Below are 27,714 nucleotides of genomic sequence, written 5' to 3' on the forward strand. Positions count from 1 at the left end.
AGTACTTACATCATTTTGGTGGTAAAACTTGTGGTGTTTTAAAATGATAAATATTCATTTTAGCTCTCATGAGTTCTGTAGTCACAAGATAGCATGCTAATTGTAAACCATTAAATACTCAAGTATGCGGAGGTGGGTGTCAGAAGCGATGTTGAATGTGTTTTTGGAAAATAGCAAGCAGACTTGGTAGAAAACTAGCACTAATAAATGAATTTCCTAAGGACTGAAAGATCACGCTGAATGTAACTACAAGGACCATATTCTCTCCTGCTATGGCTAGGATCCAGCACTACATTATGGACCAACTAAGTGAGATACACAGGAAAGGACATCACTGTCTTTGTACCAAAAAAGGTGAAGGCAGAGTTTCAACTCAAGAGTGTTCCATGATGGGACCACAACCATACCACGTTACCCTTTAAACTATTTTATCTTCCCATTTATGTACTTAGCCCTATCATAGTGAAAGGGAAAGGGATCAAGGTACATACTTGCTTTGTCTTATTTCCTAGAATAAGGAGGCATACTTCACCTGACTCAGTACCTAACGTTACAAGTCAGTTATTTCATGGCATCTTCATCACAAATCACATTGTTCCTGAAAAAGCTCAAGACTAATAGCTAGAGCATATTCTAGAGCATATTCCTGCCAGTGTTATCTGGCAGGACTTTCTCAGCTGCCTTCAAATGTACACTGTCTTTTTTTAAATGAATTTTAGTCAGTGGTCACTAGGCCAAGAAAATTGTAATGCAGGTCTGTGGAAAGTTTCCAAAAGACATTGCAGAAATATGCGAAGACACAGAAGTTCTTATTCCAATGAGGGAAACAGATGCCAGAGACTCAGAAGAAGCCTCAGTAAGAAATATTCCTGTGAGGTAAGCAGGGTGCTGTCACAGGCAGACATGGCCTCTGTCTGACATGAAACTGTTCATTTCTAACAATATCACATGATGCGTAAGAACATGAGGAAAATCAGACTATTAGACTTCTCCTCCTCTTCCAGCTCTTCTCTGGATATATTGAAAATCTGTTCCAATTGCCAGTAACCTTGTTCAACCTGAAGACTGTTGGAAAAATTACAAACATATGCTTCACACTCAAGTTCTGGTTACAAAAAAACAGCAGGAAAACCTCACGATTTAGTGAATCTATCCATACCTTCATTTAAAGCAAAGCTCATTATCTGACAAATTTCAATGCCAAAAAATCTGAATACAAAAGAAAAATAAGGTAAGTGATTGTTCTGCATGGCATTTTCACTGATGCTGATAATCAGGAATTTTTAGGAATTATAATTTAAACAACAATGAAATTACCGCCATTTTTTTATACCCCTAGATGCAATTAACAATAATTTTCTAGATAATGAGTCAACAGAGAGTGGCACCTAGGAAGGTACAACTTCAAGCTGAAGATCAAATTTCACAAGCAATAATTTTTCAAAATGTAAATATTCTCCTTAAAGTAAAACTACTGTAGCTGGGAGGTCTGAATGCAGCCATGCATTCTTTCCAGAGCTACCTTCATTTAACTACCCCAAAAAAACATATGAACACTATGTGGTTATACAGATTTCACAGTAGATTAGTTTTATGTATAAGATCTTTGCAGCTCTTTGCAGGCTCTACTGCCTGCACTGAAGTCCATGCATCTTCACTGCTATTCATTTCCAAATTTAGTTAAATAAAATCTTGTTCTACTATAGCTCTTTTGTTGCAGTCACCAACCTGCAGTATGGATATATCCTAAATTCGTGTGTCTTTTAATTTCCTCAGAAACTCAACAAATACTTCAGCAAACAATTTGATTACTCTTGCAAAGGTGGTCAATTCTTCAGCCAATTGTGCAAATACTTTTTGATGTAAGGTAATAGAGAGAAGGGAAAAAATAATACTTTGCTCAAAATGCAAAAAAGTGGCACTTAATATCCAACACACTAAAATATAATGGAGAATGAGATATTTTGTTATAGTCCTTTAAAAAATAAAAATATTTGTATTTTTACAAATTTTTATCTGTATTTTGACCCTATAGGTTGATATCTTTATTCTTTAAGTAAAAACATATCTTTTCAAAAACCCTTAATATTTATGACAAAGATGCATTTAATGCACTAGCAGCTCAATGTTGCTTTGTTCACTAATCTGTCAGCTACAGTCACGAGCTCTTTACTCAAAACTAACAGCCTTTACAAGTCGTTTATTTTAGTGTTTTAGCAAAGACCTCTAAGCAGTGTTTTAGTTGGATTGTTTTTTAATAATAATAATAATAAATAATAATATTTTCCATGAAACCATGAACGACTGCAAAACCTTTGGATAAAAATAATGCACCCATGGCTTTTAAAACTGTATTTTACTTTCCTAAATGAATTCACAGGTATACAGCTCTGCATATTTCACAACACATGCATTCACACAGATAGTTACGTTGTGGGCAAAACAGATATTAAGTCTAAAATAGGAAAAGAAGAAAGGAAAAAAAAAAAAAAAGACTCCAAATGAGATCACTGGCTACTGAATTCAGTAATTAGAGTCTATCTCTAAGGTGACATGAAGTAAGAGAGATCTGTTATTTTATATTTCCATTCTCAACAACAAAAAAGCTCTCTGTTTTTTTTTTTTTTTTCTCCATCCTGCCAAAGAAACAGTAGCGAATGTACCAACACAGCTTCCATTTTGCATTAACAGATGATGGACAATAACTGCAAGAGATATTCTCACCACCACCAAACCTACAGAAACTGATTAAATAAATGCACATTTCCAAAACAGATAAAAGAAAACAACACATTTTCCATCCTTTAACTTTTTAGTCCTGTTTGTGTAAATGAAAGCCAACTTTCACAGCCCTGAAAGTGAGAGTCTAAAATTAAAAATAATCTGTAGTAAAGACGTTTATGAATGAGTGAAAATCACATATCCAGCTGAAAATAAAGCTTGAAAAAATGAGTTCTGGAAGGTTGCACCAGTGGAGCCAGTATCATGAAGATGACACAGAAGCTTCTGGCATTCCTTAGACTGTTTTCAAGCAGGAAAAGAAACCCCACCCCAAGGGATGGATTTTGCAAAAACATTCTTTAAATAAATATAGCCTTTCTTCTTTGAGGGTAATTTGCTCCCAGTGGGGATCTTCTGCTTAGTATTTTTTATTTAACTCCCTGCCCTGTTTATTTTAAATATTTTGTCAGTGATATAAAAGACTCTTTTCAGCAAAGTTCTCCTGGATAGCCTGATGTTAATGGTAGGCTGGTGCCCCATTTTTCCCTTGTACGCTTCTTCCTGCTGTCATGGTGTTCAGGGATTGCCTCCAGTCACCTCCTTTAAATTTAAATGCTGTACACAGACAGGGAAACCTGACTTGTAATCATGCCTTATAAGAAAATTAGCATCAATTATAAATCTTTTAATTTTGAGTCTTCTTGGTTTGCTTTTGTAAGACCTCCTTTATGGTTACAAAATAGTCACATTTCTTTTATTTACTGGAATTAAAAATAAATAAATAAAATCCCTTATCCATTTTACTATTTTCCAGAACATCGATGGCAAAAGCATTTCCAGCTTTCTTTATGTATTTATTTATGCAGTCTAATTCACGGAATTATTCTGAAAACTAGCTGAATGTTATTTAGCTTAAGTTATCTCAAGTCGCAAATATTTATTTTCTCACTATTTGGACTATTAAAAATAGCTTGCATGTGAAGACTTTAATGAATGTAAATCTGAGTTTGATAACTGTTTGAACTTGAATATGAAGTTCAAAAAATAGTTTCAAATTTGAATTAAAACAACTTTCAGCTAAGTTCTGTGGTTTATTGTACATGCAATTCTAAGTCCAAATTTGGAACAAAAATCAAGGGGTTACTTCTGACAGAGAAACTTTTAGGTAAATTGAATCCCAAAAATGCATGTATGACATAGGTCTGCTACAACAAAATCTTGCACATGGTGGTAATGAGTTTTACTGTACAAATTCTCCACAGAGCATGCCTAAACATAAGTTAAGCCCATTGCTAGAGTGTTCATTTGCAGCCTTGTGCTCAAAGAATATAATCTGTTTTCATGGAAATTGTCATCATAAGCCATGCTGACTTCAGTCAAACCCAAAGTTTTCTTCCAAGTCATTGATTGGACTAAAAGAGAAACTCTCTTCAGGCAAAAAGAGACAAATCTTGGTTTCTTGCACACTTAAGGTTGATCAGAATCTACTTTAAGACCTAACTTTGTTTTTGGAAAGGCAGTTTCATTAACATTGAAATATTTTACACTTGATTGATGACATTCTAAATGATTAAAGGATTTACTGGTTGATTTTTTTTCTTTTTTATCTTAAAACATTAAGATAAAACATGTCTTCTTATTTCAAATGATTTTGAAGGATATTTTTGGCTTAATTATTCAGTACAAGATGACACGTTAGCATTACTGAAACAAAACATTAAACATGAAAATGTAAATACTTTGCATACTTCATGGAAAAATTCAGGTTTTCTTTTAATCTGTTAATATCAGAATTTCTAGTGAAATGGAAATATCATTTCCAAATGGTTCCATAGGTAATGTGTCAAATAATGATAATGTCTGAATCCAGCCATTTCTGTCTGAACTAGAGTGTATTTAGCTAATAAAATGAACATTTCAAGGTATAAAGAGTCAGCCACATCCATGTAGATGTTTCTCTAATGGTTCATAATCCTCATTACTGATAAAAATGTTCCTTTCCACAGGTTTACTCTTTTAGCCTAGGTCTGTAACAACTGGATGTACTTACACTTTTTTTCATCAAAAATCAACATCCACCTCCTTCGTTTTTCCCAACAGAACAACTTGTACTTTATGATTAAGGTATAAGTTAAATAACCTTCTCTTACATGAGTGAGGAAGGTTGAGTTTATTTAATTTGGTATCTAGACTTCAGTTTATATTTACAAAATTAATATATCTATTTTGATGTTAATACCTAACAATATTTATCTCACTTTGAAGTACTTTGAGAGCTGGACATTTGGATAAGAACACCATTAGGATATAAAAATAATAACAAATTTTATCTGCTGACTTCAACTTATCATTGGAGGTTATAAAACATGAAGAGGATAAAGTTAAGTCTTCTATATTGCTTCAGGTGTTTATGTTTCAAAACACTAGTTGAAGACATAGCACTATTAAGAAAACTGCAATCCTTCTTTTACAACACAGCAGTAAAATAAAGGAATGAGTTAGCAAGAAAACAGAAGAGTCACTCAGTAGCCTTCAACAAAATAATCTTACTGAAACCTAGCTTAATTTAAAAAATGTAATTGAATTAAGTTGGGCTACTGTGGTGGTTTTACACTGCTGGGCAGCCAAACTCCATCACAACCACTCTCATTCCCCTTCCTCAAATGGAAAGGGGAAGAAAATAGAATGAAAAGGGCGCAAGGGTTGAGATAAGGACAGGGAGATCACTCAAAAATTATTGTCACAGGCAAAACAAATTCAGCACAGGGAGATTAGAGAAATGTACTACCTATTACTAACAAGCTAGAGCAGTGAGAAACTAAAGGCAAACTAAAAACACCTGCCCCCATCTATCGTCTTCTACCTCCTTCCCCCAAGTAGCACAGGGTAACAGGGGAATGGGAGCTAAGGTCAGTCTATAGCACTTCACCTCTGCTGTTCCTTCACAGTCACTCTCTGCCCTGACTCCAACGTGGTGTCCCCTTCCTACAGTATGCCATCCTTCCAGAAGTGATCCTGCAGGGGCTCCTCTCCACGGGCTGCAGCTCCAGCTCTGGGCCTGCTCCTGCGGGGGCTCTCCATGGGCCACAGCCTCCTCCATGCCACATCCACCTGCTCCACTGGGGGCTCCTCCACAGGCTGCAGCATGGAGATCTGCTCCTTGTGGGACCCATGGGCTGCAGGGGGACAGCCTGCTCCACCAGGGGCCTCTCCACAGGCCACAGGGGAACTGCTGCTGAGTGCCTGGAGCACCTCCTGCCCTCCTGCTGCACTGAGCTTGGTATCTACAAGGTGGATCTCTTTGGAGCCATCTGAAACTGGCCCTTATCTAACATGGGGCAGCTTCTAGAATTTTCTCACAGAGGCCACCCCTGCAGTCCCCTACTACCAAAACCTTGCCATGTAAACCCACTACAGCTACATAACCACTGTATCTTTAACAAAGTCACTGTCAGTGTGTTGTGCTAAGGCACATGAAAACGAAGAGGAGATTGGTGAAATCCAGTATGGCTTCACAAAGGGCAAATTGTGCCTACCTAAAAATCTGGTGGCATTCTACAACGAGGTTACAGCATTGGTAGACAGTGGAAGAATAACTGACAGAATCTACCTGGGCTTGTGCAAACCATTCGACACTATTCTGCATGACATCCTTGTCTCTAAATTGGAGAGATATGGATTTGAAGGGCGGACTACTCCATAGATAAGGAGTTGGATTGGTGGTTGCATCCAGAGTGGTGGTTGATGTCCAGGTGGAGGTCAGTGACAACTGATATTCCATAGGTGTTTGTCGTGGGACTGGTGTTGTTCAAGATCTTTATCAATGACATAGGGGGACTGAGTACATCCTCAGAAAGTTTGCAGACAACACCAAGCTGAGTGGTGCAGTTAATAAAACAGAAGGAAAGGATGCCATCTAAAGAGATCTGGACTACTTGATAAGTAGGCCCACACGAACCTAATGAGGTCCAAGTGTAAAGTGCTGCACCTAGGCTGGGGCAATCCCAAGCACAAATAAAGGATGGGTGGAGAAAGGATTGAGAGCAGCCCCAAAGAGAAAGACTTGGGGGTTTTGGTGGATGAAAAACTGAACATAAGCCAGCAATGTGTGCTTGCAACCCAGAGCTGTATCCTAAGTCGCTTCAAAAAAAATGTGATGAGTAGGTTATGAAAGGTGATTCTCTCTCTCTACCCTGTCCTCGTGAGTCCCCACTTGAGCACCACATTTGGCTCTGATGCCCCCAACATAAGAAGGACATGGACGTGTTGGAGAAAGTCCAGAGGAGGGCCATGAGGCTGATCAGAGGGCGGAAGCAACACTCAGGCTGAGAAGTGGGGTTGTTCAGCCTGGAGAAGAGAAGGCTCTGGAGTTACATTACAGCGGCCTTCCAGTACCTAAATGGGGCCTGTGGGAAAGCTGAGAGACTCTTTGTCAGGGAGTGTAGTGAGAGGACAAGGAGTTGTGGTTTTATGCTGAAAGAGAGTAGATTTAGATAACATATTAGGAAGAAATTCTTTACTCAGGAGGTGGTGAGGCTCTGGAACAGGTTGCCCAGAGAAGTTGTGGATGCCCCATTCCTGGAAGTGTTCAAGGCCAGGCTGAATGGGGCTTGGAGTAACCTGGTCTGGTGGAAGGTGTCCCTACCCATGGCGGGGGGGAGGGGGGAGAGGTTGAAATTAGATGATCCTTAATGTCCCTTCCAACCCAAACCATTCCATGATTCTATGATTTGGATCAGAGAACAAAACTGAAGAGAGAAGTATGATGTCTCTGTGTATTTAATACTAAGTGGTAAAATATCTCTTGAGAAGTTTAGGACCTATTAATCTACTAATTAATCTTTTCATGAGGCTCATTGGGGTAATGATTAGCTTAATTCATAAAGCACCCCTGTAGAAAAAAAGTCATCAGGTCAAACATTACAAACCAAGAGCTGCTCTCAGTGCTGCAATGGGTCTGACAACTTAGAGCCAAAGCAAGAAGCAGAAGCATGTTCAGATCTATGCATGCAACAGAAGAGAACATGTAAATCAGCCATGGGTTAGTGTAGACCATGGTTCAGTCCTTGCCACAGAAGTTTACTTTTCTTTTTTCTACCAGAGTCAAAATTTTGCACATGATTTTCAGGCTTTGTTACTGAATAGAATTTAATGTTTTAAAATTAGAAGAATTCAACCTCAGCTCCTTCCGTACAAATAACAGTCTTGCTAAAGGAAATCACCATTAGCTGAAAAAGAAATGGAAGTGATTTCTTTGCAGTAGATTAGGTATTGAAGGTGCCTAATAACTGGCAAAAGATGTCTGCAGCTCACCCCCTTCTAATAAAATGTTTGATAGATCCACCATATTTAGTAGACAATGAAGAAAAAAGAAAGAAAGAGAGAAAGAAGAAGAAACAATTACACAAGAAACCTTACAATCGCTAAGTACAAAATTACTTTTACTGAACAGTAGTGGACACCATTAAGATGTTAATATAGGCTGAAATAAAAGCTGATTTTAATGTGAATCTAGTCTCTGTATAGAACTTTGATCAACAAACTATCTCATCAAGGGCCTGATGGATATTTCTATGTCCATGCTACTCATCAGATCACATGGTTTCAATAATTTGATAAGACTTTTCTATCAGATATAACATTTTTAACCATCTTTCATTATGTTCTTCCTTTTCCCAAAAGCTATAAAAAATTATACCAGACAAAAATCTATTATCTGTGGAGCACTTACATCTCACTCATTATAAAAGAAAAATATAGACATAGATGTTTTCAAAACTAATTAATTCTGATATGTATTGCCCATCAAATCTGTCCAAAGATGTAACGGAGGAAAAATGAAAGTACTTCAGTTTACTCTGAATTATATCCTGATAAAGACATATGATTAGCCTCATGGACTCATGAGAAAGAATATCCACCTTGCAGTAACAACAACAACAAAATCCATCCTATACTGCTTGATGAAAGTAGCAAATGAGAATAAAAAAATGAAGATAACTTGGAAGACAAAGGGAAGATAACAAAACAAGTAAGGACTGGAGAGCTATGCTACATTCCCTCATTGTTCAGTACATTGCACAGATAATAGTGCTGATCCTAAAACAAAATCTTCTGCAAATGTCTAGTGCTAAAATAATAATATACCTTTGTTTGCAATGCTTTATGATTAATCACTGTCAAGTATTGAAGTGGAAAGAATACACATTACAAATGAATCCTTTATTCTCCAGACTTCCAAAGAACTTTCTTTTTCTGCCTGTTTAAGAAGTTTCATTGGTAAAATACATATACTTTTGCTAAGAGAAAGAAGAGAGGAAGAAGCATGGTACATAGCTCTTCCCAAGCCATCAAATAGTATAGATATATTGGTAGTTAGCATTGAAATATTCAAGGTAGATAAATGTTTTCAAATCCTGGAAAAGCTCAATAAAAGTTACCAGAAATTTGAAGTTTGATATTTTAACTTTTTCAGATTTTGAGCTCCAATAGGAGCCAAAATGCCACAACTTCAAGTCTATTTTTTCTACATATAAGAAAGTTTGCAGTCAGACAAAGGTGTGCAAAGTTCCACTGAATTTAGCATTTGAAAAGTCAGTTTCAATAGAAATGGTTTTGCTACCATTTAGAAAGTTTACAGTGATGGAAAGATTTAAAAGCAGAAAGAAAAAATTTGCAATAGTAAAAAATGAATAACAGTAACAGCCTTGAAGAGTACAAACAACTTCTGTCCTATCTTTTCTTGTTTTTCTTTTCTGTCCAGATGAACTGGCTCACTGAAGAACTCAAAAAGATAGAAAAAACAACAACAACAACAACAACAACAAAAAAAAAAAAAAAAAAAAAAAAAACAAACAAGAGGAATATGGAAGAAAAGTGAAATGAAATGCAGGGTAGCACTAGTGGTATCTTGTTAGAGGATAAACTTAATTCCAATGAAAAAAAGAAAAGCTATACTTTATATATACACAGCAATTTAAGATACACAAAACCCTGTGCACAATAACTCTCTTCAAGAAGAGAGGCCAAGTCAAGCACAGGGAGCTTGATATGCTCATTGGTTTCCATACTGTGGCATGTGCACATGAGGTCTGCTACATCCCATACCAGATATTTGTGTATAGTCTGTGGGACTTGTGTCAACTTCAGGCTTCAGATTTGGGCTCACAAGATAAATACTTAAGGATGTTAGTGTCCAAATACAATTCCTCAGTTGTTGTAAAATCATAAATTGGTTACTAACCTGGGATAGCCCTTTTAACAAAGACTTTACTTTAAATTAATTACTTGCAAGCTTTCCATTTGAAGTAAACTATATGCATAGAGCTAGGATTAGTGACCAAAGTCCAGCTTTTCTCCATTCATAATTTCACAATCTTTTCCCCTCCTGTGAAACTTCTGCTGACTTTCTTTAAGACTCATCTCTTTAACGGAAACAAAATGTGAAGTGTGAAATTATGGTTAGACAGAGGAGCAGAGAAAGGAAGTGGAGAAAGTACATTTAGACTAAGGGTCTAAATAGCCTGCACTCTCCATGCCAACATAGATGCCAGCATATCATTTTTCTCTGGAAACACCATTCAGATGAGAAAACACAAAAATATGCAATGCTGCACAAACCCTATGACTTTGTCACATACCTTACCTCCCACATGTTCCATGAGGAGGTCACTGTCCTGCACTCTCTTATGCGAAGCAGAATAGGGATGCCTAGTTTCCTCACCATCAGCACAGCTGTGGTCAAAACCAAAAGTATTTCATGAAGGAAATATAATCTGCCACTCAAAGAGACTCCAGCAGCTGCAACACTACAAAGGATTTTGGAGTAAAATCCATTACGTGAAAAGTACATTAAGAGTGCAACACTACGTGAAGTAGAATTAGCCATTGATCTGCTCTCTGAAGCTGTCTGATTTTCTATTGGAAAATAATATACTAATGTCCTAGCAATCGCCTTTAACCATCTTCATGGATGCTTCTTTCAGGTCAGTCCTCTAGAAACTGAAGGACAATACTGTCTAAGAAAAAAGCCCACAGGCAATCCCACATGGAACATCCTAAATTGAATTGATGCTCTCACAGTGTTGTTACGCATTCCTCCAAGTTGCATGTCTCAGACTGGCAAGGCAAGCCTGACTTGGGCACAGTGACAGCATGATTTAAAATCAAAGACAAAATATTCTGTCCTTTTTTTAACAAAGCACAGTGAAGCAATACTTATGGCATTGGAGAATATACAGTCAGTATAGGTCCATCAAAAAGAAGCAGTGAAATGAAAAACTATCACAGTACAAGGGTTCGTACACTGAGTTACTGACCAAAGTTGTAAATTCTGACAAACAATGAAAACCTTGTCCTAAAAGATGACTAAGATTTCATTCTCACAGCTAGCCAGAAAGATCAACTTTATAGGACTTAATATAGTGACTAGCAAACGGGAAGATAAGGAAATATTTTACTTATCCAACATTCCCTGTTATTTTCTTTTGAGCAAATTCTCACCATTTTCAGACGATCTGTCAAAATCTCTCCAAGTCTTAAAGATTTCTTCTACTACTTCCATATACAAAACCAGGATTGCCCTTTCAGAGAATGAATCAGCACAATGGAATTCAAATGACCAACTCAAATACAGTTTTCCCAGAGAGCATATAACTGAAAAAAAAACATACTCCAATGTAAGGTTGGGTATGCAGACTTCCACCTGCTATGAGCAATGGATAACTCAAAAAATAAACCTGTTTCTCTCAGGAAAACAGCATGTACCTGGACAGTTACAGTGAAGTTTGAACATAAATTCATACCCAGCATATTTCACAGTAATTTGCCAGAGAGAGGAAAACTCACACCAGTACTTCTCAAACCAAATATGAGTAGCAAACATCTGTTTCTTAATAATTAATAAAGAAAGATTAGACAAGTTTAAGGAATAAGTAATTTGTTGCATTTGTTTTCTCACTGAAGATACTAGGAAAAAGATATGTTATTATTATGATTGAAAGTCAAAATGGTTCCCTCCAAATAAAATTGTATATATGACAGGAAATGATATGGAATTTCTATCTTCCTTTTACCATGAAGGACACTAAGTTAACTTCGAAGTTGGCCTAAATCTTCTTTGTGATACAGCAGCACTCACTCGTTTTTACATCTCAGATTTGGAATAGCTTTTTTTTTTTTTGTCTTTTTTTTTTTTTTTTTTTCCCCACATTTGTTGCTGAAACCTCCCTGCCAGCTGTCAGTTTAATTAAATCTTGCTAAAAGAGCCCACTGGATTTCCGATTGCAAGGGAATCTCTACAGAAGAACAGCCGTTATGGGTCTGACCAAAGGTTCAGCTAGCCTGATAGTCCATTTTCTGGCTGTGACTCATAATGGAAAAGTGCAAGAACAGAGTAAACATATGTTCTAGCACATTATCCCAGCCTTCAGTAATAAGACGATAGAATTTTTATCTATTAATGTATATAGTCAATATGAAAATGGGTAAAAACTAGGTTAGATGTTCTAGGTGCTCCCTCAACATCACTACAAGAAGTCTAAACTTCACAGTATCTAAAGATCAATTTTCCTTTGACTTTCTCTATTATTACAGTCTTAATCTTCAAAAGTCATACTTTTTTTCTGCTAATACCATGGCAACATCTCTTAGTTTTGCATGTATTTTACAGCTTTGTCTTCTATTTAAATTGGTGGTCCAATGCTTTATATATACAAATCACTTTTTTCCCCTTTCTTTAGGAACAGATCTGCAATGTATATTTAGATAAATTTCTAAGGAGCTCCTAAGAATATTTGAGTAGCTCTAAAACTGTAAGCATATTTTTATATCCCCATATGTGTGTCTGCAGAGGTTTTTCATGGACCTCAGAAAACTGGCCAAGAAAAACAACATATGCAAGAATCTGAATATATAGGCATATACATACATCTCTAAAGGATGCATGAAATTCTTCTTGAAGTAAGAGATTCTTTAGTTTCTAGGACAACTTAAATCAAGACATCTGATATATTTAACGATCAATTTGGTGTTTTGGAGTTGAGAGAAACATTTTTAAAAAGATTTGTATTTTTTATGAATGAATCAAAATACTCCCATAAATAATCCCATATATATTTTCTTAGAAGCTTATTAGAAATGGCCAGACAATTGATCTTGTGTTTACAAGTTGAACAGCTTCACATTATATATTCAAGTATGATGATTTCCTACATCTATGTCTGCTGCTAAGTATCCAGTAATTGCACTGTTTTAAGGTAGTGTTCTCAAACAAGATGCTGAAGATAAAATTTCACATAAATCTGGAATAATTGTGTTTATAACAATAAATTGAACAAGACACAATTGGTTACTGATTTTAGATTATCAATTTCATTAATTTTGCTTCTAGAAGTGTTATTTCACACTGCATAGCTCCCACTGAAGTCACTGAAAGGGCTTCATTTTTCATAGTTTGGAATGTTCATTAGATATTTATATGAAAAATGAGAACAAACTGTGCTACAGTAGATAGAACAAAAACAATTTCATAGGGCAGTAAACTCTTATACTCCAGGGCATAAGCCAACCAGTAATTTATAGGGTTAGACAGAAGCTTTGCTCACGGACAAGTTATTTTGAGGAGAACACAATTAAATGTTAAGTACCTGCCTTCAAAGCATCCCTTCAGATGGAAACTGAAGAAGGTATGGTATCACCATTTCTTTGTCTGGATCATCAGCATCCTGTGAACAGTGCTGCAGCCACAACAACCCCAAGCAATGCTACAGGCTTGGGGCAGAGTGGCTGCAAAGCTGTGTGAGGGAAAAGGATCTGCTGCTGACTGATGCTCACCTGAACATGAGCCAGAAGTGTGCCCAGGTGGCCAAGAAGGCCAATGGCATCCTGGTTTGTATCAGGAATAGTGTAGCCAGCAGGACCAGGGAGGTGATCGTCTCCCCCTATACTCTGCTCTGGTGAGGGGGTGCACCTCAAGTACTGTGTTCAGCTTTGGGCCCCTCACTACAAGAAGGACACCGAGGCTCTGGAGCATGTCCAGAGAAGGGCTATGAAACTGGTGCAGGGCCTGGAACACAAGTCCTGTGAGGAGCAGCTGAGGGAACTAGGGTTGTTTACTCTGGAGAAGAGGAGGCTCAGGGAAGACCTTATTGCTCTCTACAGCTACCTGAAAGGAAGGTGTAGGGAGCTGGGGGTCAGCCTCTTCTCACAGATAACTAGTGATAGGTCTAGAGGGAATGGCCTCGAGTTGCACCAGGGAAGGTTCAGGTTGGAAATGAGGAAACATTTCTTCTCAGAAAGAGCGGTCAGGCATTGAAATGGGTTGTCTCTGGAAGTGGTGGCATCATTGTCCCTGGGGGTGTTTAAAGAAAGGCTGGACATGGTGCTTGGGGACATGGTTTAGTGGGTGACATTGATGGTAGGGGGATGGTTGGACCAGATGATCTTTAAGGTCTTTTCCACTTTAATGGTTCTATGAAACCACCTCCCTGCCTGCTACCCTTGCTAGAGTGACTTCCATAGCTCTCTTTCTTAGTCAAGATTGTTCTCAGTATTATTCATGTAATAATCCATTGATTGGATCAACAGATGGCATTTTTAATGGTTTTAAATAGCATTTTCTAGACATTTTACTTCCGTATTTAATTTTATTCTATTTCCTATTCCTTTTATTCTTTAGAATATATGAAGTCACTTTTTTTTTTTTTTTTTTTTTTTTTAAGTGAATAAGGCAAATTCCCTCTATATTTCTTGCATACCACCCTGACACCTGACATACACCTACATTTGAAAGCATATAGTATTCTTTACCATCGTTTGCAAACAGACTCTTTCAGTGGTATTCTTGTATCCAAAGGACAGAAATAGGCAATGTCTGAAACTGTATTGATCTTCTTTATCCAAAACTTGCATTAAATGAGTATAAAGGAAATCCTTTTTATTTTTTGTTGTAGAAAGTTTAAACATATAGAATGTACAATTATCTACCTTGTTCTTAATACACATCAGAAAAAAATATTGGAAGAAGCAAAGCCCTTCAACCACTGCAGCCACTGATCAAAGGGTCTGTACAAAGCACCAGGATTATCTGTCTCCAAAGTGTTCATTACTTTGATTGTCCTTTTAATTCAAAGGTGCTTCTCATTTGCTTCAGTGCAATTTACAGTACATGTACCTTATTATTTAACACCATTACATCTTTGCACCAATTTATCAGTGAATGTATCTTACAAAATTCGCTGTCTACAGCTTCGTTCCTCTTTGGCTTGTATCTTACTCTGCTAATAGGCTCAACCTCAAATAAATATTCAGATAAATCTTAAGAAAACAATTTAAATAAAGGCAGATAGAAAGTGATTTAAAGTTTTCATGAGATGCCAAAGTGACTGCATACAGTAAGATAAGCCCTTTCACTCAAAAATAAATAAATAAAAATAAATAAAATAAATCCTAAAGCAAAGCACAGTGAAGATGTGGCCATTAGAGGTAGATGAGTAAGCTTATCCAAATTTAAATGTAAAAGTAATGTCAGGGATTACTTTTTTTTTTTTTTTTTTTTCTTCTCATTGCTTCCTTCCATCTGCTAACCAGGCAGTGAGCACTGCTGATAGCTTTTCTGAGGGAGATATCTGGAGTTAGGTGCCACAGCGTGTTTTACCTGCACCAAAAGGAACTGATGTCAGCTCTCCCCCAAGGAGACAAACACCAAGTCACCTTACAGCAGGATGTGGCACAGGGGCAGCCTGAGCTCAGAGGAATGACAACCATGGCTTACTTTCCTTCCTGCCTTCAGTGAAGCTGGAGGAATGTATCACAGCAGGAGGGCATCTGCCTTGCAAACACCCCAAATCAGCCCAGAGCCAGGAAACCCATCTTGTCCTGAGTCAAGGTCAGAGGCTGTGTCTGCAGCTTTCTGCTTTAAAGGCAAAGGCAGGGAGTGGGAGAATGATGAACTGCCCACTGTAGGAGAAGATCAGGTTTGAGACCACCTAAGGAACCTGAAGGTGCACTAGTCCAGGGGACCTGATGAGGTACATCACAGATACTGGGGGAACTGGCAGACGTAGTTGCTAAGCCACTCTCCAGCCTATATAAAATGTTGTGGCATTCCGGCAAAGTTCCCACTGACTGGAATAGGGGAAACATAATCCCCATTTTTAAAAAGGGCAAAAAGGAAGACCCAGGAAACTACAAGCCAGTCAGTCTAACCTCTGTGCCTGAAAAGATCCACAAAATGTCCCACAGGTGTTCATCTTGGGACCGGTGCTATTTGAGATCTTTATTAATGACATAGACAGGGGGGTTGACTGTGTCCTCAGAAAGTTTGCAGACAACGCTAAGCTGAGTGGAGTGGTTGATACAACAGAAGAAAGGGATGCCATCCAAAGGGACCTGGACAAGCCTGAATCCCATGAGGTTCAACAAGTCCAAATGCAAGGTGCTACAACTGGATCAGTCCCAGACATGAGTACAGACTGGGTGAACTCATTGAAAGCTGCCCTGTGGAGAAAAACTTGGAGGTTCTGGTGGACAAGAAGCTCAACATGAGCCAGCTGTGTGTCCTTATAGCCCAAAAGGCCAACTGCATCGTGGGCTGCATCGACAGAGGAGTGGCCAGCAGCTCGAGGGAGGAGCTCTGTGAGACCCCACCTGCAGTACTGCATTCACCTCTGGGGCCCACAGCACAAGAAGGATGTGGACCCATTTAGTGCAGTCCAGAGAAGGGCCACAAAGATGATCAGAGGGCTGGAGCACCTCTCCTATGAAGACAGGCTGAGGGAGCTGGAGTTGTTCATCCTGCAAAAGAGAAGGCTCTGGGGAGACCTCATTGCAGACGTCCAGTACCTAAAGGGGGCCTGTGGGAAAGCTGAGGAGGGACTCTTTGTCAGGGAGTGTAGTTTTAAAGAGTAGTGGTTTTAAGCTGAAAGAGGGTAGATTTAGATAACATATTAGGAAAGAATTCTTTAACTGGAAGATGGTAAGGCACTGGAACAGGTTGGCCAGAGAAGTTGTGGATGCCCCATTCCTGGAAATGTTCAAGGCCAGGTTGGACGTGACTTTGAGCAACCTGGTCTGGTGGAAGATGTCCCTGCCCATGGCAGTGGGGGTGGAAGTGGGTGACCTTTAAGGTCGCTTCCAACCCAAACCATTCTGTGATTCCTTCTGCTGCCCCTTTCCCTATAGCTGATACCCCTCTGAGAGAAGGGATAAGAAAAGTTTACCTTAACAAGTCCCACAGTATAAACTGCTGGATAACTTCAAATAGGAAGATGTTCCATGGTTGTTTGTTAAGCTTTGCCTGCCTGCTAAGAGAAAATAATTAAAAAGATGATTCTCAGACACAGAAATGTATATTTAATTAATTGCAATTCTGATGATTTCTGAAGTACCCTTGTGTTTGAGATGCTCTCCTACTTTCTAAGTATCTACTCATTGCCTCATGGTATTCAGTGTGCAAATACAAATCTGTGAACCTAGGGCCAAACCTAGTCTTGAGTTCAATCAGAAACTATGTTAAATAATAAAAGTAAAAAAGTCACAGGGCTATATTTTAAAGAAAGCATACTGACTTTTCAAAGTCAGTATACATTCTGACTTTTCAAAGTCAGAACTTCTTCCTTTAAGGCCCTTATTTCAGTTCACTGTGTCTTACAACAGCTAATAGTAATAGGAAAGGGAAGTTCACAGTATGCTGACAAAGTACAAATGAAAGATAAGTTATTTGGTTTACTTTTTTTTTTTTTTTTTTTTTTTTTTTTCTAAAAATCTAGTATTGGCTTGCTGATGCTAGGTAAAACGGAAGCATAAGGACAGATTTAGACATTTTGTATTTCTGAACCCACCTTTGGGATATCACACATTTTCTTTCACATTTACTTAGCACGATAAATATATCTATCTAAGCAACTAAATCAACACTAGGAGCTTATTTTATCTAAGATCAGGAGCCTTGTGTTGTTATGTAGGTGGAAAGGCAGATAGGTTTCTCCGTCTTTCTTGAGATGAGTAGGTGTGTGGAAAAATGCCATGTGAATCAAATTATCCTTGATTCATCATTATAACATTCCCATCATACAAAATGATTTGCATTTAGGAACTCATTTTCACCCCGGCATTTCTGGGAAGTATAAAGTACACAGAAAGAAAAACCAGAACCCAAAGAGTCCACTGATTCAAGAACCAATTTATCTTTGCATTTACTACGCAACAAGTAATTATTGTGGCAATACTCAAGCAATTTTAAATATCTTAAACTGTTTGACTAGATCTCATCATTCTGGTAAGTGAGGAAACTTTGGTACAGTAGTTCTAGTTTTTAAAAGACTGGTGAGAATGTAGTGATATATTTTGCTCACTTGCAAGAGTTTTCATAGTAATTGACTTGTGCATGTCATGTTTTAACAACTCGCAGTTAGCAAATTCCTATTGTAGCGAAATCTTTTTTGTTAAATGCCTACAGGCATTTTGTTAAATGCCTACTATAGGGAAGGTCTCCTCACAGACAATGACATAGGCAAAGCAGAGACGCTTAACGCCTTCTTTGCCTCTGTCTTCAATGCCGATGATGGGCTTCGGGACCCAGGGTGCCCTGAGCTGGAGGACCGGGACGGTGGGGATGACAAACTCCCAACCGACCCTGAACATGTGCGGGATTTGCTACTCCACCTGGATCCCTACAAGTCCATGGGTCCGGATGGGATTCATCCCCGGGTGCTGAAAGAGCTGGCGGACGTCATCGCAGAACCTCTCTCAATTATTTTTCAACAATCCTGGGAATTTGGAGAGGTCCCGGTAGACTGGAAGCTGGCAAATGTTGTGCCGATTTTCAAGAAGGGTCAGAAAGAAGACCCTAGCAATTACAGGCCTGTCAGTCTCACGTCAGTGCCTGGTAAAATCATGGAGAAGATGGTTCTCGAACTTATTGAGGCGCACCTGGGGGACAAAGCAGTCATTGGTCCCAGCCAGCATGGGTTTGTGAAGGGTAGGTCCTGCCTAACTAACCTGATTTCCTTTTATGATAAGATCACCCGTATGGTGGACCAAGGGAAACCAGCTGATGTGATTTTTTTGGACTTCAGCAAGGCTTTTGACACGGTTTCCCATAGGATCCTACTGGACAAAATGTCCACCATACAGCTAAATAAAAACATCATACGATGGGTAAGCAATTGGCTAACGGGCAGGGCCCAAAGGGTTATGGTAAATGGGGCTGCGTCAGGCTGGCGGGCAGTCACCAGTGGGGTCCTTCAAGGCTCCATTTTAGGGCCGGTACTTTTCAATATTTTTATAAACGATCTGGATGTAGGAATAGAAGGTATTTTGAGCAAGTTTGCTGATGACACCAAACTTGGAGGAGTTGTGGACTCGAATGAGGGTGGAAAGGCCTTGCAGAGGGATCTGGATAGGTTGGAGAGCTGGGCGATCACCAACCGCATGAAGTTCAATAAGAGCAAGTGCCGGGTCCTGCACCTGGGACAGGGAAACCCTGGCTGCACGTACAGACTGGGCGATGAGACGCTGGAGAGCAGCCTAGAAGAGAGGGATCTGGGGGTCGTGGTAGACAGCAAGTTGAATATGAGCCAGCAGTGTGCCCTGGCAGCCAGGAAGGCCAACCGTGTCCTGGGGTGCATCAAGCACGGCATCGCTAGTAGGTCAAGGGAGGTGATTGTCCCGCTCTACTCTGCACTGGTGCGGCCTCACCTCGAGTACTGTGTGCAGTTCTGGGCACCACAGTATAAAAAGGACATGAAACTGTTGGAGAGTGTCCAGAGGAGGGCTACAAAGATGGTGAAAGGCCTGGAGGGGAAGATGTACGAAGAACAGCTGAGGTCACTGGGCCTGTTCAGCCTGGAGAAGAGGAGGCTGAGGGGAGACCTCATCACAGTCTACAACTTCCTCGTAAGGGGGTGTTGAGAGGCAGGAGACCTTTTCTCCATTAACACCAGTGACAGGACCCGCGGGAACGGGGTTAAGCTGAGGCAGGGGAAATTTAGGCTTGACATCAGGAGGGGGTTCTTCACAAAGAGGGTGGTTGCACACTGGAACAGGCTCCCCAGGGAAGTGGTCACTGCACCGAGCCTGTCTGAATTTAAGAAGAGATTGGACTGTGCACTTAGTCACATGGTCTGAACTTTTGGGTAGACCTGTGCGGTGTCAAGAGTTGGACTTGATGATGCTTAAGGGTCCCTTCCAACTCAGGATATTCTATGATTCTATGATTCTACTCAGAGCACTTAGAATCCCCTTCATTGAAATACCTGTGGTTAGAGTAAATTGTAGCACCTACAGCAACCAGCAGAACTCAGTTTATTGAACATGTTCCTTTTAATCCACCTATATTTCCCCTATCCCTCCTCAATCATTTTGTGTGGGGAAAACCAAAGCTCTTGATTACACAATGTCCCACAGTATTTTCTTTTAGAGCATTCAAACATATAAAAAAAAGGACCACATTGCATAATTCCTTCAAAGTTTGCAGTAGTAGTGTTACCATAAAACTCAAATTGACATAATTATTTAAACTTTTCCCAGTATGTGAACATGAAGGCACTGGAAGCATCTGTGGGATTCTGAACATATCTGAAGTAAAGTGCACATAAGTCCCCTCCTGGAAGGGGCATACATCTGCAGTATTTATTGTTCAGGACACTGCCTTAAGTTGACTTGCAGTGCAAGAGGAGTGCTGCAAAGGCTTTATACAGTCCAAATTTTGCAGAATCTGACATAAACAAGGTGCAAACTCTCTGCTTGTTACATGCAAAATGTAATAACCTTCTGGTTGGGATCTACTGTATGCCCTCTATTACAACCCACCTGATCAAGGGGAGTCTGTTGCCAAGGTTTTGCTTCAGGTACAAGTAACATTGTGCTCACAGGCACCTGTCCTGATGGGGGATTTAAACCACCTGGATGTCTGCTGGGAAAGCTACACAGCAGGTTATAAACAGTACAGAAGACTCCTGGAGTGAGCTGAGGATAACTTCCTGGTCCAGGTATTAGAGAAACCAAACAGAGAAGCATTACTGGACCTGGTGCTCACCAATGCAGACAAACTCAATAAGGAGGTTGAGATTGGAAGCAGCCTGGACTGCACTGGCCACACCTTGGTTGAGTTCATGATCTTGAGGAACATGGGCCTGGTAAGCAAAGTAAGGACCCTGAACTTTAGAAGAGCAAACTTCCATCTGTTTAAAGATTTAGTGAATGACGAGCTCTGGGAAACTGTCCTTAGGGACAGAGGAACTGATCAGAGCTGGCAGCTCTGTAAGGACACTTCTTAGAGTGCAAGAGCCCTCCATCCCCATGTGTAAGAAATCAAGCAGATAAAGCAGGGAAAGCAGGAAGTGGCTGAGTGAGGACCTGCTGGTCAAACTGAGGTGTAAGAAGCACAGGCAGTGGAAGCAGGGACATGTGGTCTGGGAAGAGTACAGGGATGCCATCCAAATATGTAGGGATGGGATCCAGAAAGCCAAGGCACAGATGGAACTGAATTTGTCAAGGGATGCAAAAGTAACAGGAAGGGATTATATAGGTACATTGGTCAGAAAAGTAAGAGTGTAGCCCTTCTGGTAAATGAGAAGGGAGAACTGGTAACAACAGACATGGAGAAGGCTGAGTTACTCAAAATGTTCTCTGCCTCAGTCTTCAGTGCCAGTCAGGCTTCCTCTCCAGGCTTTCTCTCCAGTTCATGAGCCTCTGGGCAGGGGCTGGGGAGCAGGCTGAGGCAGCTGCAGTTGTTCATCCTGGAGAAGAGAAGGCTCCAGGGAGACCTTACAGCTGACTTCCTAAAGGGAGCTTCTGTAAAAAGGTGGAGAGCGACTTTTTACACAGGTCGATAGTGATAGGACAAGGGAGAACTTTTTTTTCTTTTTTTTCTTTTTTTTCTTTTTTTTTTTTTTTTTTGGGGGGGGGGGGTGTTTTTAGTTGTTTGCATTGTTAGTGTTTGTTTTTGTTTGTTTGTTTTTGAAACAGGCTTATTCCATCTCACTACACAAACCACCTGAGCACAGCAGAGTAGCTGGAAGACACTGTTTTTCCTCAATTCATCTAAAAGAGGCCTTCCTGCTTCTTCATTCAGTTTCAGTATTTTTAGTTGGGAATGCCTTTTCTGCCATGTGAAATTGATACCCTATCTCATTAGCATGCTATTTCTTTTCAGATTTTATTTTCTCCTGTCTATCGCTAGTATTCTCTATTTTACTTTTTACTTTCTTTGTTGTTGCTGTTGTTACTCTGTAATGTGTTTTGCAATGTAGTTTATATGAAAGATGCTGTGCAAAAGGCTAAGGATAATCTAATTTCTTTCTACCAAAGAAAACAGAGTTCTCTAAGACAAGACAGATCCATTATTGTCCTTTTTCAGTGGGGCTAGATGATGTAAAACTCAGAGTAGCTAGTGAGGGTGTATCTGCATTACTGCTTCTCTGTAAGGGCAGAGGGAATACAATGGAAAACACTGTTTTATTTGCACTGTCATTCATTTCTATATTGAAAAAAAAAAAAAAATACTGAGCAGATGCATCTTTTTGCTAAACAGAAGTGTTTTCTCTTCCTAATTAATTGGATACTTATGAAGAATTGGCTTAGCAATGCAAAATTGACCTTTGAAGATAAAAGTTATAAGCCATATGGGGCAAAATCCTGCCCCTCTTATGCATGCAAAACTCTCATACAATTGAGAAGAGTATGCATCAGGATTTAGACAAGTGATCATCATACACCGTGATAAACAGCCCCTGGGACAGTTTTATTTGTACAACCAGAACTTTCATGTTTCACTTTATTTTCTTCCCCCTCCTCTTGGGTGCCCACCCTTCCCTTTACTTCTGTATTTCTTCTGGGAAAGTTTTACTCCCACCCACTGCTTTCCTCAATCATCCCATTTTGCTTTAGCACAGTTGGCAAGCTTCTTTGTAGCACACACAAAATCTTAGGAATGAGAATACTAGCACTGCATAATTTAAGAGAGCCTCCTCATTACACTGCCTCTTCATTTCAATTGTTTGAGATTCTTCTGCACCTTAAGGCATATGCAGAATCTAAACAAGATCTAAGTGTGCCTACATTATATTGCCATTTCTTGAATTAAATGTTTTAATACCAACATCCAGAGGGTTAAACTAATAACTCAGAATCAAGCAAATATTTTCCTTCTGAAATACTCTACAAAATACACTGAACATATAGTTTTGTATTGCGCATTTATAAGTTAAATTAAAAGTACTATAGATTATTATATTAAAAGTACTCGCTACAGTAATATTCCCTCTGCTGCCACAAGGATTGTTTTATCATTTTTATTTTTTATTTTTTTCCCACATAAATACTTCTTAAATTCAAATTAAGCCCTGATGGTATCAGGAGATGAAAGCTATAAGACTTCTATAACACCTAACAGTAGCCAAATGCATATTAGAGATTTGTGCAGTCAATGTGTTATACACCCTTCTCAGTACCACACTTGCATTTGATTAACTTTAAGCACAGGATAAATTCATTATAGTCATTAAAAAGAAGTCTAGTGCTCTGGCAGCGTCATAACAACCAAATGATGCAGGTGGGAAATGTTCACAACAACCTACAAACTCTTCAAAGCTAGCAGCTACTGCAGGTCACCCACACTCACTGAGGGCTGGACTGTACTAGTCATGCTTTCAGCCAGGGAAGAAGTGATTTAAGTTTCAGGCAAAATCTCACACTGATAATGTTTAGACAGCATGGGAATACACCTTGAATGGTGGCAATCAACATAGTTCCTTGTTTGTCAATACAGCTATGTATACCGGGAAGGGAAGGGAAGGGAAAAGTGGTTCAGTTTGAAGGGACCTTCAAAGATCATCTGGTCCACCTGCCTGGCCACTTCATGTCTAACCGAAAGTTAAAGCATATTAATGAGGGCATTATTGATCTGCATAGAGATCATTGATAAAAATATTGAACAGAACCATCCCTAGAACTGAGCCCTGGGGAGCACCACTAGTGATTGTCCACCAGTCAGATGCAGCCAGATGCACTACTACTCTTTGAATTCTGCTGTTCAGCCAGTTCATCAACCACCATAGCATGAACCTGCTTATCTCACAGTTGGACAATTTGTCCAGAAGGATAACATGAGTGATAGTAGTAAGGTCATGAAAGACCTTACTTAAATCCAGAAAGATTATGTCCCTTCATCCACCTAAGCAGGGGGACCTTTTCAAAGAAGGAGATCCAGTTACTAAGGAGATACGGTTACTAAGGCAGGACTTTTCCTTTGTGAACCCATGATAACTATGCCTGATAATAATTTTGTTCTTGAAATGCCTTTCAGTTGCACCCAGGGTAATCTTCTCCAGGCACTGAGATTAAATTATGAGGTCTGTAGTTTCCTGGGTCTTCTGTCATGCCCATTTTGTAGATGGGTATAATGTTGGCTAGCTTCCCATCAGCAGGGACCTGTCCAGACTCTCACAACCTTTGGTAAATTGTTGAGAGGGGTCCAGCTATAACATCATCTAACTGTTTTGAATATAATGCAACACTCTATCTGAACAACCGCCCCTCCCACCCCCCTCCTTTTTTTTTTTTTTCTTGGAATTAAGAATAAAGCAATTTTACCATATGCATCTCATAATTGGCAAACAGACTGAAAGAATTCAACAAAATTTATCAAGGTGTTTTTAAATTAGGAAATGGGAAAGCAAGGCAGACCTGTATTTCATGTATAAAAAAATCCAGGGAATTTATATGTGGGAACAAGAAGAGAAATAAGGTTTGCTAAGACTACTGACACAAATCTATTAATACGAAAATTCAAATTCATAGGAAAACAATCTTTGTAAGTTCTACTATTCATGGAACTGTGCTGTAGCCATGCAATGGTTGGTACTGAGCGAAGTTTTTTAAATGTACAGTGAATTCAGCTTCTTCTTATTTTAAGCCATTTTACTGGATGTTGAAAGTAGAGGCACATAAAAAACACTACTTACATGTTCAGTCAGTGATTCTGAGATGTTTTTTTCAAATACTCAGGGCCACTGCAGCAATAAACATAAAATGAGGTACAAAACTGTACTCAAATTTTGAACTTTGTTATGCTTTTAGGTTATAAAAAATATATGTATTTTTTATATATAATATATATATTAAAAAAAAAAAAACACGCAACACTTTAATGTCAAATAAAAAAGGCCTCTCAGGAGTGAGATGCACCAATGCTGCAAGTGGCTGTATTCTATGAGGTGGTAAAATACCCACCTCTTATAGAGTGGGTCTGAGGTCTTCTACATTAACTTTTTTAAAGTTACTCAGATATATCTGTCTCCATAAATTCTGCACAACAGTTCCATTAAAAATACTCAGGATTAATTTCTGTACTGAATTGTAGCCCCCAAATTCAATTCCTGCTCTGGTCATCAGGTTCTCTCAGCAGCGAGAAAAAAATACTGTGAGACAAAAGGGCTATTTAAATAAACAGAATGTTAACACAAGCAGAAATGGACAGACAGAGACTATGAATGTGTTCAGGCTGGAAATTAGAAGCTTCTTAATTAGCTAAGAAATAGATAATATTTCAGAGAGAAGAATAAACCCCAGAGGCTTTACAAAAAGGCCCATGTCAGTTTATGGTTGGAGTCACCCATCCATCCTCCTGGCCATGACAGTGGCTGGTGTTTGTCATTCACACTTATGGAGCTGAGGGACATTCTGGGACACCAGGTCAGAATTAGGGGCACTGACAGAGACCCACAGTGCTTCAATGCAGACCCAGGCAGACGTGTGATGCTGCAAGCAAACACAGGCCATCCTCCTGGCCAGGAGGCGAGGCTGTGACCTGGATTCAGCTCTCTGCTCTATTATTTTGTCTCTCCTGTTTCCTGAGGCACATCTCTGTCCCAGAAGTTTTTCATCCGTGGCGGAAAGAAATACTTAACACCTTCAGAGGTAGCTGCAAGGATCACTATTGCAAAGATCACAGATACTAAAGTAGCAATGATCATATAAGTGCCTTCACAGGGTGCTTTTAGTCCAAAAATCTCGATTTGTATGGATGGGCACAGGCTCCTCAGCATTGTTAGCACACCTAGCCGGTGTCTGCATTTCAGGCCATGTGACAGGAGCACTGCTAAGAGGACACGGAGTGCGCAGAGCAGAAGGCAGCCAGGGATGACGCAGTGCCCGTGGTCCTGCTCCCTACTGAGCCCGGGCTGGAGCCCAGGCCGCACTGCGGCTGCTGCACCAAGCTGGAGGAAGTGCGAGGGGGGGTGAAGCATGGGGACAGCTTTAGGCCCCTCTGAGCATAAGGGACTGATGTGTGATACCTCCTGTAACCCTCACCATCAAAAACACAACTGCCTTTCTGGGTCTTCCTCCTCAGCCTCCTGATTCAGCTCCAGCCTCCCCCTCTCCTGCCCACATCAGAAGCAGCAGGGCCCTGGTCAGGCCCCTCCATCACTTCCAGTGGAACAAAATTCGGTTTCACCTGCTCTTTTGGGAGGCTCTGAGCTGGCACTGGCTGCTACATCAAAGGACAACTCTGTGCTGTTACCATCGCAGCTGCTTTTTGGTTTGGGGCTGGCATTCCAACAGTTTGCAAATGTCTGTGGATTTGGTACTGCCTGGTGGATGCTTTGTCATGACTGCCTCTCCAGAAGAAATCACTTCAATTAGTGCTGTCTTTAACTGTCTGCCAGAATATCAAAAAGCTATGTATAAAACTGTACATCTGTTGCTACCTAAAGTAGTCTGTATTCCTCTGTGTTTTCCCTATGATCACTTATTTTTCGGTATCTTATTCAGTTAAGACTTTTTATACATATTTTTCAGCTGAAGTCATAAATTCAGCTTGTAGTCTAAAATTCACAGATTGCCTCCGGTGTTAAACTTTTAACAATACACTTAGATTTCTCTCTATAGAAAGTGAAGTAAAAATGTAAGACCCTGTGAGGCATTTCAGAAGACAACCCAAAATAAACCAAATGCAATATATTAAAGACCAGATCATTACTATGAAAGCTTATAAATGCATGGTAAATAGAAGAAAGAAATGACATAAAATTTGAGAAAACAGATGAAATTCAATAAATATGCTTTATTGATGTGTTTGTGGATGGTAGACAGCTCTGCAGAAACAATAGCTTAGAAGCCAGATCACTATCTGGGCTAATAACAGCTCACACCCATGTCTGGTTGGAATTCTAATATCCCCACACGGAAACCACGGCTAACTCAAATAATCAAAAAATCAATATAGGATTTGGACTCTAAGCCCAAATCTGCCAAAAGGTCGAGAATGGAAGGGTTCAGCTCTAATTAGGAGTTGAGTATCTCATCTATGTCCACAGCTTCTGCATATGAATAATGACAGAAAATGAGGAAAGCAAATGTTTTTTTACACAGTGACTCTCAAGATTGTTTTCCTTGAAACGTATCCTGCTTCAGAGCTCGTTAGAGTAATCTTCACCGTAGGGCTTCCTTGCCTTTAAAAAAATGAAGTTCCAGTCTGCTAAATGCTGTGTGAACCCATGGTGTTAGCATTTCAGCATCTTTTACCCTCATGCTACATTAATAGAGTTGAGTGAATTCATCATGATGCATGACTGGTCATTGTGGGGTCTTGTATCTGGTGAGGCGTTTATGTTTTTTTTATTATTTTTTTTGTTGTTGTTTTTGGTTTGTTGGGTTGGGGTTTTCTGTTCGTTTGTTTTTGCTTAATCACTTGGGTCCCATCACTGTTTTTATTTTACTTTAGTAAGCAATTTCTTTGTGATACAAAATTCTGACTAAATTCTTTAATCAGCTTTTGCTCAGAAACTGTTTATTTCCATCTGCATTACAAATGCAGGATTTAAACAATCTATCAACACAGCATAATGCAGCAAGTGATCTTGTCAGTTTGTCCTTTCCTCTCAGGGATGCAGCTACAGTATTCTGTACTTCTGAAGAAAGGAAATAATAGGATTAGAAAAACATTGAGGACAAGAGGATGTCAAACAAAGGAAAAGCATGCTGCAGTTC

At 39.4% G+C, this 27,714-nt stretch overlaps 1 protein-coding gene and 1 long non-coding RNA gene across 5 annotated transcripts in view; one reads left to right on the forward strand and one right to left on the reverse strand.

The window, feature by feature from the left end:
• The window catches only part of GRM8 (glutamate metabotropic receptor 8), a 346,560-nt gene that overhangs the window by 192,770 nt on the left and 126,076 nt on the right, over window positions 1-27,714 (reverse strand). The gene's annotated exons all lie outside the window — the stretch shown is intronic.
• Window positions 20,668-21,997, forward strand: LOC311430284. The gene is made up of 2 exons (XR_014688662.1): window positions 20,668-20,858; window positions 21,691-21,997. It is a non-coding gene; the product is annotated as an uncharacterized lncRNA (long non-coding RNA).

The sequence above is a fragment of the Aythya ferina genome (assembly GCF_964211825.1).
Source record: "Aythya ferina genome assembly, chromosome: 1".
NCBI classification, from domain to species: domain Eukaryota; kingdom Metazoa; phylum Chordata; class Aves; order Anseriformes; family Anatidae; genus Aythya; species Aythya ferina.